The following is a 12,325-nucleotide window of genomic DNA, read 5'->3' as shown; positions in this document are numbered from 1 at the left end:
GGAGCTGGTCCCATGGTGTAATGGGAAGCACTCAAGACTCTGAATCCTGCAATCTGAGTTCAAATCTCAGTGGGACCTTGTGGTAAAGCCCTGGAGCTCACACTGCTCCACTTCCCTGTCTCCAGCTCTGCAAGAGCCATTTTTTCCCCTCCTGCTGGATGGGTCAGGGCTCTAGAACTGGCTACTGACATCTGAGGGTTGGGATTCTCATGGCTTCACCTGGTGCCCACAAGTCTGGCACTTGCCACTGTGCTTGAAGGAAGCAGGGCTGGGCAGGCAGAAGCCCAGCACCTCTCCTCCTCTGGGCACCTGGAGCAGAGGCGGCTGGTGCTGACAGCTCCAAGGGAAGGCTTAAAAGCCACAGAGGTCAGGGCAAGAGGAGGAGAGGACCATGCCTGTGTGTGGCCAGCAGACAGCCACAGGGCCAGCCTGCTCCCTGCTGTGCTGAACCCCACTGAAGGCCACCCACAGACCAGCATGCAGGGCGGCTGCTGATGCTCTGTGGCCAACATCAGAAGAGGGTAGGAAAGCAGGGCCAGCCCCCCTGGTGGGGCCTCTGACCGTTCCCACTCATGGTGCTGACTTTGGCAGTGGAGCCGCCCATTTTCTTTGGCAAGTCAGGAAGGGCAAAGGCAAGACTGGAAGCACATGGGGCTCATGCCCCAGCCTTTGTGACGCCCACCCCCCAACTCCTTCCCGGGGCTCTAGCTGAAGCCGGAGCATTGGCCGGAGCGGCCAAGAAGAGGTTCCAGCCCTGAAGGGAGCAGGACTTGCAGCACAAAGTGAGCACAACCACGAGGGGACTTAAATCCTGAATCATCCGATCCACAGGGAGATGCCTTATCCTTTAGGCCACATGATGAGGGGGTCTAAACACTTCTTTGGAAAAGCCGGACACTGTGTTTCTCAGGTCATCTGCTGAGGGGGCCGAGACTCTCTGGGCACAAGAAATTAAGTTCCCAGCGACAAGTGAGACTTAATTGTATGGAGCCAGGTGCAGGGCTTTGGCAGGGAGGCTCGGGCATTGGGGATTGAGGTGCAGCGGATGGACCGGCTGTCTAGGCACAGAGATTTAGTCTCCCTGAGGAGGAGGAGGAATCCTTCTGACAGGCAGTGGCTGTGCAGAAAAAGAGGAGGGGTTCTTGGGACTTTTTTTGCCTCTCTTTTGCCTGCCTGCTCACTCTTGCCTGAACACTGGGATAATCACTGTTGTGGTGAATGGTGAAGCTCTTTCCTAACAAGCCCACGTAGCTCAGGTGGTAGAGCATCAGGCTCTTAATCTGAGGGTCCAGAGTTCAAGCCCCTGTCTGGGCGCTCAGCTTTTAAGTTGCCTTGTGTGCCAGGAGCCAAACTCTGTTCACAGCTACACAGGGATTCCCAGAAGCTGTGGCCATTTCCTGGAAAGGTTCCTTTCCTTAGCAATCAGGAGAGAGGCTGCAGGTGCAGATAGCGCAGTCTCTGGCTGCCAGGAAGCGCTGTGGGGCCAGGTGCTGAGAAAGCCCAGAGGGGGAGCAGCAGAGATGAGGGGAAGAGAGACAGAGAAGCAATGAGGACAGAGCACAAGTGTAAAGGGGGCATCTGCTCTGGCTATTGTGGGGAAATTCCCTGGTTTATACACGACCCTGGTGGAATTGGCCTGTGGAAGGATCTGAGTCCCCACCCCCTTACCCAGAGGCTGCCTGACCTCGAGGACTGTTAGGATACAGATATTCAGGCCTGTCTGCAGAGGCCTGTACTTTAAGAATTTAGGTGTATTTTTATCACTTAGCTAGTTATAAAGATATAAAAGAGAGAATAAAAAATCACTGTCTGTCTGTGTAATGGCCTTCTCTTACTGTGACAGTCTGAGGCCTGGTTCTTCGGCTAAGCAGCAAAGGCAGCCATAAGCTGGGAAGTGTCTGGTCACATCCTCACATTCCCAACTAGTCACATTGAAATAAGGTGCTATTGGGCTGTGAGGAATACAATCCTGTCCTGATATTCCATCACCTCCAGAGAAAGGGAAACTTAGTTTGGTAGCATCCTGTCTGGCAAGAACTCACTTATCAATAGACACAGCTGGAAAACCCTTATGTCTGTATAGATGTAGTTGTGAAATCCTCCCTTCTGTATTGTTTTGTATGTTTATTTGCATGGTCTCTGTCTGGTTCTGTGATTGTTTCTTTCCTGCTGTGACAGGAAAACATCAGATGCTGCTCCCAATGCTACACTCAAGTTTTTCAGAAATTAGTCGACTTTATGGCCAGAAGAGATAGATATATGTATAGATGTATAGTTGTGAAATCTGCCCTTCTGTATTGTTTTGTATGTTTATTTGCATGGTCTCTGTCTGGTTCTGTGATTGTTTCTGTCTGCTGTATAATTAATTTTGTTGGGTGTGACCAGTGAAGGAGGTGGAATATAACCATGTTACAGTATATCAGGACTGGTTAGTCTAGAGAAGGAGTGAGGGTACCAGGCAGCGTGGCTGTCGGGGCCACGTGGTGAGTGCCCCGCTGAAGCGCTGGCCGCCCCCCTTCTCTCTCCGCCCACTCCCTCCCCTTCCCCCCCGCTAGACCGGGTGCGCACTGTGCAGCACAGGGACTCCACTGGCTCTGGCCGCCATGGAGGGTTTTTTGTTTTGTTTTTCCCCTGCTTTGCCGGCCGCGCCGTTGTTTTTCCCCCCACCCCCCTGCTTTCTTGCTCCAGCCCCCCCATTTGTGTGTTGTCCCCCCAAACTTTGCCGCTCCAGCTGCGCCGTATCCGCCCCCCCACACCCCCGCTTTGCCGCTCCAGCCGTGCCGTTTTTTCCCCCACTGTTTTGTTGCTTGGGGCGGCAAAAAAGCCAGAGCCGGCCCTGCCCACACCTGACTCCCTGCCATCTCTACCGGGACCTGACAAGCTTTGCTTGTGTTTGGATTCTGCAAAGCAGAGGAGCAGGTGATGTTTTCCTTGCAAGGTGTGTGTGTGTGTGTGTGTGAGTCAATCTTTGGCCAGGTCTGCACTACAAAGTTGTTTCAGCAGAATTATATTGCTCAGGTGTGTGAAAAACACACTAAGCTCCCTCAGTCAGCAGCTTGTGGCTGGTGTACACACTGCAATGCCACGTCTGGCGACAAAACTGCCCTGTTTTGCTGACAAAATAAAATGACTTTGATGAGAGGTCTAGAGCTTTTTGCAGCAAACTTAAAGTGACAGAGTAGACGCTGCTGTTCATTATATCACCATAACTGGCCTCCTCCAGTATCCCACAATGCCTGCCGTGAACTCGCCTGCCCTGCATTCCTGCTACAGAGCCATGGCCCCTCCCCTTTCATCGCTCTGGGAAGTTCTCACAGCTGAGCCTGCTGCTCTGCTCCGGCAGCCAGGAGCAAATCACTGCCATGGATGCTGCTCTCTCCCGCCCTGCGAACACAGAGCAGGGTGGCGGGAACTTCCATACATTGGGGGGGGGGGCACCGGCATCCGAACTGTGACGCCACCATGACACCCCTTCCCTCGAGGAGGCTCTTACCTTCTAAACAAGGTCGGCTGTTTTCTTGTAAAATCACTGAAAGGGAAGGAGAAAACTCGAAAGAGGTTCCTCCTGGCGCTCACGTCCATGAAGCCGAATACTCTCTCAATCCTCAAAGAGAGACCTGGAGAAGGAGACTTGCTGAAGCAAAGCCACAGGGGTCTCTGAGGTTTCCCTGGCCCCTCGCCCCTGTCCTGCCTGGCTGATGTCAGCATCTCTCTGTGAGGTCACCACCTCCCCACCACCTTTGACCAATAGTCTGAGGTCCTGCAAAAGGACTTTGTGATGTCACTGCCACACCCCTCCCTTGCTGTGCTAATGTCCTGCCCCTGGCCAGGCACTTTGGAGGTTTGAGCTACTCCCTGTGGATCACCCCACTCAAGGAGCGTTCGTTCTAGGCAGCAAGCCGGCTAGACAGGAAAACATCAGATGCTGCTCCCAATGCTACACTCAAGTTTTTTAGAAATTAGTCGACTTTATGGCCAGAAGAGACCATTAGAGCATCTAATCTGACCCCCTGCATATCACAGGCCTCCTGTATGACACAAGAGCTACTTTTGGGGGCAACACATTCCAGAAAGGCATCTAGTCTTCATTGATTGACATCAAGAGATGGAGAATTCACCACTTTCCTTGGTAGCTTGTTCCTGTGGTGAATCATCCTCTCCGTTGAATATTTGTGCCTTAGTTGTAATATGAATTTGTCTCTTTTCACCTTCCAGCCATTGGGTCTTGTTATGCCTTTCTCTGCTCGATTCAAGAGCCCTTTAATACCCAATATTTTCTTTCCATTAAGGCCCTTCAACACTTCAATGAAGTCACCTTTCAATCTTCTTTTGATAAGCTAAACAGGTTGAGCTCATTCAATAGCTCACTAGAAGGCATTTTTCTCCAGCCCTCAGAACATTTGGTGGCTCTTTGCTGTCCCAGCTCCAATTTCACAACATCTTTTTCAAATGAGGACACCAAAACTGGAGGCAGCATTACAGTATCAGTCTCACTGATGCCGTGTCACTTCCTGTGACATTATTGACATAATCTATAACTGTATAGATCATTGTTGCGACCACTGTTCTATATTTTCAGCCAATATGGTAGAAAGGTTGTTGTGTAAGGGGTCTATGGAGAGGTTCTGATTGGCTGATTATAATGATGCTATCTCTAGATGTGTATCATTTTTGTAGTTGATGTTATGAATATTGGCTCTATGCTGCCCATATTTCAAACTTGTGCTATGCTTCCGGGGAACACCCCAGACAAGTTGGTGTCAGTTCTGTCTAGCCTGTTTGATGGCTCATTAAGGACCATCAGCTGTACAATCGACCCATTGAGAGAAGGCAGATATGCCTTGTGCCTCAGCAAGGTCTGCAGGGACCTGCCTATGGACAGAACTTTAAGGTTTTTCTATGCCAGGTGCTGTATAGAGTGTCCTTGGGACAAAGACCACATGGCAAGAGACTATAAAAGGCTGATGCCTTGCCTCCATCTTGTCTTCAGTCCTGCTTCATACCTCTGGATGGACTTTGCTACAAACTGAAGCTCTCTACAAAGGACTGAATGACCCCTTATTTTTTCTCTGGCCTAGCAAGAATGAATTGAATTTTGTGACTTTCTGGAAAGTGCAGCGAAATTAAATGTGGGGAATTTAGTCTCTGTGTTTGTGAGCTGATGTTTTCCTCTCACAGGTCAGTGCCTGCACTGAAATACCAAGAGGGATCTAAGGGCTGGTGTACGCTGGGCACTGAACTGGCAGAGTGACGTCTCTCAGGGTGTGACCCCTCCAACCCATAGAGTTAAGGTGACCTAAGCCCTGGTTAGATAGTGCTAAAGAAAAGGAAGAATTGTTCTGCCCATGGAGCTCTTACAGGGATGGGAAAACACCTCCAGTCACTGTCTACTCCAAAGTGCTATAGCAGGGCCACAGCAGCGATTTAAGTGTAGACAGAGTGAAAGTAGATCTGGTTCCACTTTGCACTCTGGATGCTCAGGCACTAAGACTAGAGTAATAATAACAACAGTACAGTGCCTGCATAGTTGGCAGGATTTGAACCTGTGCAGGGTGACCCCAATAGATGCCTAACCCATTCCCTTAACGACTTGGCCACAACTACTTGATATAGAGCTGTTCTATTACATGATAATTCTGTTCTCACTGAATTGTCACTTCAAATTGCTCAGACCAGCTTCCCCAGCACACTCACGGCTGTGCATTAGTGTACTTGTGTCCTTGGGTGAACAGCGAGAATTCCTGCCCATTTCCCTTCCAGCTGGAGCAGGATGAGAGTGTGTTTGTGTGAATGACATTGCTGAAGATTGTTGTTCATTCCCCACTCTGACAATTCAGACAGTCCCTTTCCTAGTCAAATCTCCAGCACATCGTTCCAATAGCAGGGGTCAGGATTTCTCTGGGGCACTGAAATTTTTTCAGGGGGCTGGTGCATGAACTCAGCCTTGCATTCCACCCTTGATGTTTCATGGACTAACAACAGCAGCAGAAAGAAAGAGCCGAGCCAATATCTCCCTGGCAGGGATGCAGGTGCCATGATCCCGCTGTCTGACTATCGCCAGTGCAGGAGTGAAGGGTTCACTGAAATCAAATGCCCTGGCTCAGACCAGAGACACAGGAAGATTTTGCTGTTCATGGATCTGTGCAAAGGAAATTGTGTCTCTGTGTGAAATTGAGGCAGGAAATGAAACATCCACATGGTGGCCCAATGCTCTAGGGAATGTGGGAGAAGGACTCGGGCTGAGAAATGATTTAACAGGGGTTTGTATTTATTGCCCCGATTAAAATCTATGGCTAAAAGGCAGCCACTGTTGTTAGTACTTGTACCTGTGTAGGGACACCCCAGTGGGTGTCAAGTCCATTGCCTTCACCAGGGGCAGTCGATTATTTTATCAAGGTACAAATTTCTTGGCCAAGGTATAGTCAAGGTCTAGACTCCAGAGAAAACAATACACTGCTGATAAGAGGAAGTACATAAAAAGATTTTGCAGCCACCATGGGCATAACTATGATGTGTCGTGTTTCACTCTCCTTTCCCTTTGGTGCCACCTCCTTTCCCTTTGGCCTTGTAGTTGACCAAGGGCAAAGCTGAACATCTCCTCAGCTACCAGGGAGTGTTTATGTCCATTCCTGCGAGCTACACAGGGGTTTGAGGTTGCTGCTTTCAGTCCTCTGGCTCTGGCGGGATAAGGAACAATTCAGGCTGTCACTGAACTGAAGGAGGAAGATCAGTTTTTGACAGGGAGAGGGACGCCTCCTCTTCAAGGTGTTTGTCTGGCTGGCAGTCCTGGTTCCCAGGTCTCGCCCGTGCGGCTCCAGCAGTTTTGGGACTGGGTCACTCCCTTGGCCCCACCTGCTGCCCCCAGGCGCTTTCCCCCCCGCCCAGGGGCCCCGTCAGTGCAGCGGAGCTGAGCAGCGTCTGCCTGCTCGCTCCAGTGGCTGCCGGCCCCTCCCCATGGCAGGGCAGGGTGGGGCTGTGCCTCCGCACGCTGCCCCTGTCCCGAGCCCCTGCAGCCAATGGGACACTGCAGGGGTGATGCCTGGGGGCAGCAGAACATGGAGGCCCCCCAGCCTGCCCCACCTTGGAGCCCCAGGGAAGCGCCACACTCCTGACCCCCTCCCAGAGCCTGCACCCCGGTCCACACACGCCTGCCCCCAACTCCCTCCCACAGCCTGTGCCCTCTCCTCCACACACCCTCCCGCCTGCCACAATCTCCCTCCCAGAGCCTGCACCCCCCCCCCACCCCCAGTTACCCCAAACCCCAGCCCCCCCCCACAGCCAGCACCCAGCACCCAAACTCCCAGAGCCATAACAAGGAATTTTTGTGCCCAAGGCAAGGGCCGGCTCCAGGCTCTTTGGCGGCAGGTCCCTGACTCCCTGTCAGAGGGAAGGACCTGCCACTGAATTGCCACCGCCGCTTCATTCATCCTTCGGTGGCAATTTGGCAGCGGGTCCCTGAGTCCCTCTTGGAGAGAAGGACCCACTGCCGAATTGCTGCCGAAGAAGTGGCAGCGGTAGAGCTGCCGCCGAAGTGCCGCTGATCGGGGTAGAGCTGCGCCCCTCCACTTTGCACGCCCGAGGCAAGTGCCTCACTCGCCTCGCCCATGTTACAGCGCAGCAAACTCCATCCCAGAGCCTGCACCCCAGAACCCCTCCCCCACCCAAACTCCCTCCCAGAGACCAGCCTCTCACCCCTTCTGCACCCAAACTCCCCCCAGAGCCTGCCCCCCAGAACCCCTCCCCCACCCAAACTCCCTCCCAGAGACCAGCCTCTCACCCCTTCTGCACCCAAACTCCCCCCACAGCCTGCCCCCAGAACCCCTCCCCACCCAAACTCCCTCCCAGAGACCAGCCTCGCACCCCTTCTGCCCCCAAACTCCCCCCGATACTGCACCCCTCCTGCACCCCAATCCCCAGCCCCAGCCCAGGGCCTGCACCCTAGACCTCCTCCCCCCACCCAAACTCCCACCCAGAGACCAGCCTCTCACCCCTTCTGCACCCAAACTCCCCCAGAGCCTGCACCCCTCCTGCACCCCAATCCCCAGCCCAGGGCCTGCACCCTAGACCTCCTCTCCCCACCCAAACTCCCTCCCAGAGCCTTAGGCAGGTGAGGGGCGGAGTTTTGGGGGGCAGGTTCTGGGCGGTATGAGTGACATTGGCCCACTGGGAGGACTGGAGGACTGGCCCTGGCCCTAAGGTAAATTGAGGTTGAGACCCTGCTTTAAGGGGTTGGAGCAATGCTGGAGAGACTGACGGGCAGGGAGCTGGGGAGCTGTGTGTGCCCCAAGGAGAGTTGTTGTTGTGCTCTGGTGACACAGAGCGGGGGTGGGGAGTTTGTAAGCTGTGGTGTTTGTACAGAGATAAAGTTTACTAACCCCCACATTAAAAACTGTTCCTGCTCTGGGCTATACATGACACTCTTTGTTGAGAGTATAGCTCAGTGGGTGAATGTTTCCCTACAGCATAATGGGTTCCTAGTTCCAATCCAAGTGATTCCCTTAAAAAGCTTTTTCAAATGAAAATCGATTTCCAGACCCATCTCCAGTATGTTCAGGAGTTTGCTGAAGGCAGGGAGTGGCGGGGTTGAAATGAATTTAAACTCTCAGCATTTTCCTGTGCAAATGAATAAAGACCTAGCAGAGCTGTCCAGCATCTGAAATCAGTTCCAGTCCTCGGCGTCTCTAAAGCCTGGTCTACACTAGGCGTTTAAACCGGTTTTAGGAGCATAAAACCGATTTAACGCCACACCCGTCCACACTAGGAGGCACCTTATATCAATTTTAATGGCTCTTTAAATCGGTTTCTGTACTCCTCCCCAACGAGAGGAGTAGCGCTAATATCGGGATTAACATATCGGAATAGGGTTAGTGTGGCCACAAATCGACGGTATTGGCCTCCGGGCGGTATCCCACAGTGCACCACTGTGACTGCTCTGGACAGCACTCTGAACTCTGATGCACTGGCCAGGTAGACAGGAAAAGCCCCACGAACTTTTGAAATTCATTTCCTGCTTCCCCAGCGTCGAGAGCTCATCAGCACAGGTGACCACGCACAGCTCATCTGCACAGGTAACAATGCAGTCTCCTGAGAATCGAAAAAGAGCCCCAGCATGGACTGCACGGGAGGTACTGGATCTGATCGCTATATGGGGAGAGGATTCAGTGCTAACAGAACTGCGTTCCAAAAGATGAAATGAAAAAGTATTTGAAAGAATTTCTAAGGCTATGACGGATAAAGGCCACAGCAGGGACTCACTGCAGTGCAGAGTGAAAGTTAAGGAGCTCAGACAAGCCTACCAGAAAACCAAAGAAGCAAACAGTAGGTCCGGGGCAGGTCGAAAAACATGCCGCTTCTATGCTGAGCTGCATGCAATTTTAGGGGGCTGCGCCACAAGTACCCCACCCCTGACCGTGGATTCTGAGGTGGGGGTCGTAATCTCTGCCATGTCTGAGGACTTTGCGGATGGGGAAGATGAAGATGAAGAAGAGGAGGACGACCTAGCAGACAGCACACAGCACTCCATGAGCCCCAGCAGCCAGGAGCTTTTTCTCACCCTGACGGAATTACCCTCCTCCCAGCCCTCCCAAGCAACTATCCCAGACAATGACGCCATGGAAGGGACCTCTGGTGAGTGAACCTTTGCAAATAGCAAACATTGTTTTTTAAGCAAGCGTTTTTTAATGATTGATTTGCCCTGAGGACTTGGGATGCATTCGCAGACAGTATAGTTACTTAGAAAAGTTTGTTAACATGTCCGGGGATTGAGAGGAAATCCTCCAGGGACATCTCGATGAAGCGCTCCTGTAGGTACTCCAGAAGCCTTTGCAGAAGGTTTCTGGGCAAGGCAGCCTTGTTCCGCCCACCATGGTAGGAAACTTTACCACGCCATGCATGTAGCAAGTAATCAGGTATCATTGCATGGCAAAGCATAGCAGCGTATGGTCCCGGTGACTGCTGGCATTCAAGAAGCATCCGTTCTTTATCTCGCTGTGTGATCCTCAGCAAAGTGATATCGTTCAGGATAACCTGGTTAAAAATCAGGAATTTAAGTAAGGGGGATGGCCATTTTCCTACTGGGTTCGTGGACTGCAGCAGCTTAAAAAAAAAACGTTCCTGCACTTAGCCAAGCGGGGGGAGGGGAGGAGTGAAATGCCGATGATCTTTTTCGTGTTTGGTCAGCGGGGATCTTCCCCAAGCTACCAGCCACGCAGTGGGTGGGGGGGTGGGAAGGGTGTTGATTAGCAGGGAGCTAGCATGGTATTAGCCATGCATTGGGGGGAGGGGTAAATCACTACAGAAGCCGAAAGACAGTGGCTTACCATGGCCGCATGCAAGCTGAATTCTGATGCCTGGACCTGTGTCTGTGAGATCTGTAACTCCAGAGCTGCAGGCACTCAGTATTAAGATGAAAAATGCGACCTTGTAGGGAAATCACATGTGCTATGTAAGGTGAATAGTGCTGTTCACTGTGAAAGAGTATAACCATTGTTCTGTAAAATGTATCTTTTAAAATATTTCTCTCCCTCATGCAGCTGCAAATTTTTCAAGTGTCCCTCCTCCATCCCAAAGGCTAGCACAGATAAGGCGGAGGAAAAAGAAGATGCGAGATGAAATCTTCTCAGATATTATGAAAGTTACACGCAAGGAAAGAGCTCATCTGAATGAGTGGAAGGACGTGGTATCAAATTACAGGAAAGATGCCAGTGAACGTGAGGACAGGAAAGACACCGGAGATGAGAGGTGGCGGCAGGAAGACCAGCAGGAAAATCAGCGATGGCGGCAGGAAGATCAGCGGTGGCAGGATGCAACTCTGGGGCTGCTGCATGATCAAACTGACATGCTCCGGCGTCTGGTGGAGCTTCAGGAACAGCAGCAGGATCACAGAGTGCCGCTGCAGCCCCTGTATAACCACCCTCAACCCTCACCATGTTCCACATCCTTCTCACCCAGACGTGTAAGAACGCGTGGGGGGAGGCTCCGTGCACCCGCCCACTCCACCCCCGTGGACAGCCCAACCAGAAGGCTGTCATTACTGTGAAATTTTTAAATGGCCTTCTCCATCCCTCCTATCCTCCTCCCAAACCACACCCTTACTTCTCTCCCTCCTTTTATAATGAATTAATAAAGAATTCCTGATTTTTATACTATAGTGACTTTATTTGCATAAGTAAGCTGTACTCGACGGGGGAGGGTGAGTTGCTTACAGGGAATGAGTCAATCAAGGGGGGGTGGGTGTTCATCAACAAACACAGCAGTCACAGTGTACCCTGGCCATTGATGAAGCTCGTTTTCAAAGCTTCTCTGATGCGCACCACTTCCTGGTGTGCTCTTCTAATCTCCCTGGTGTCTGGCTGCGCGTAATCAGCGACCAGGTGATTTGCCCCAGCCTCCCATCCCGCCATAAAGGTCTCCCCCTTACTCTCACAGAGATTGTGGAGAATACAGCAAGCAGCAATAACATAGGGGACATTGGTTTGGCTGAGGTCTGAGCGAGTCAGTAATGTGCGCCAGCGCGCCTTTAAATGGCCAAATGCACATTCCACCACCATTCTGCACTTGCTCAGCCTGTAATTGAACAGATCCTGACCACTGTCCAGGCTGCCTGTGTATGGCTTCATGAGCCATGGCATCAAGGGGTAGGCTGGGTCCCCCAGGATAACGACAGGCATTTCAACATCCCCAACTGTTATTTTCTGGTCTGGGAAGTAATTCCCTTGCTGCAGCCGTTTAAACAGAGTAGTGCTTCTGAATACGCGAGCGTCATGAACTCTCCCTGGCCATCCCACGTGGATGTTGGTGAAACGTCCCTTGTGATCCACCAGTGCTTGCAGCACCATTGAAAAGTACCCCTTCCGGTTTACGTACTGGATGCCCTGGCGCTCCGGTGCCAAGATAGGGATATGGGTTCCATCTATCGCACCCCCACAGTTAGGGAATCCCAGTGCAGCAAAGCCATCCACTATGGCCTGCACGTTTCCCAGAGTCACAACCTTTCGTAGCAGCAGCTTAGTGATTGCTTTGGCTACTTGCATCACAGCAGCCCCCACAGTAGATTTTCCAACTCCAAATTGATTCCCGACTGACCGGTAGCTGTCTGGCGTTGCAAGCTTCCACAGGGCTATCGCCACTCGCTTCTCAACTGTGAGGGCTGCTCTCATCTTGGTATTATGGCATTTCAGGGCAGGGGCAAGCAAGTCACAAAGTTCCATGAAAGTGCCCTTACGCATGCAAAAGTTTCGCAGCCACTGGGAATCGTCCCACACCTGCAACACAATGCGGTCCCACCAGTCTGTGCTTGTTTCCCGGGCCCAAAATCGGCGTTCAA

This window comes from Mauremys reevesii, linkage group 17 (assembly GCF_016161935.1).
Source record: "Mauremys reevesii isolate NIE-2019 linkage group 17, ASM1616193v1, whole genome shotgun sequence".
Classification (NCBI taxonomy): domain Eukaryota; kingdom Metazoa; phylum Chordata; order Testudines; family Geoemydidae; genus Mauremys; species Mauremys reevesii.
This window is presented reverse-complemented; position numbering follows the sequence as displayed.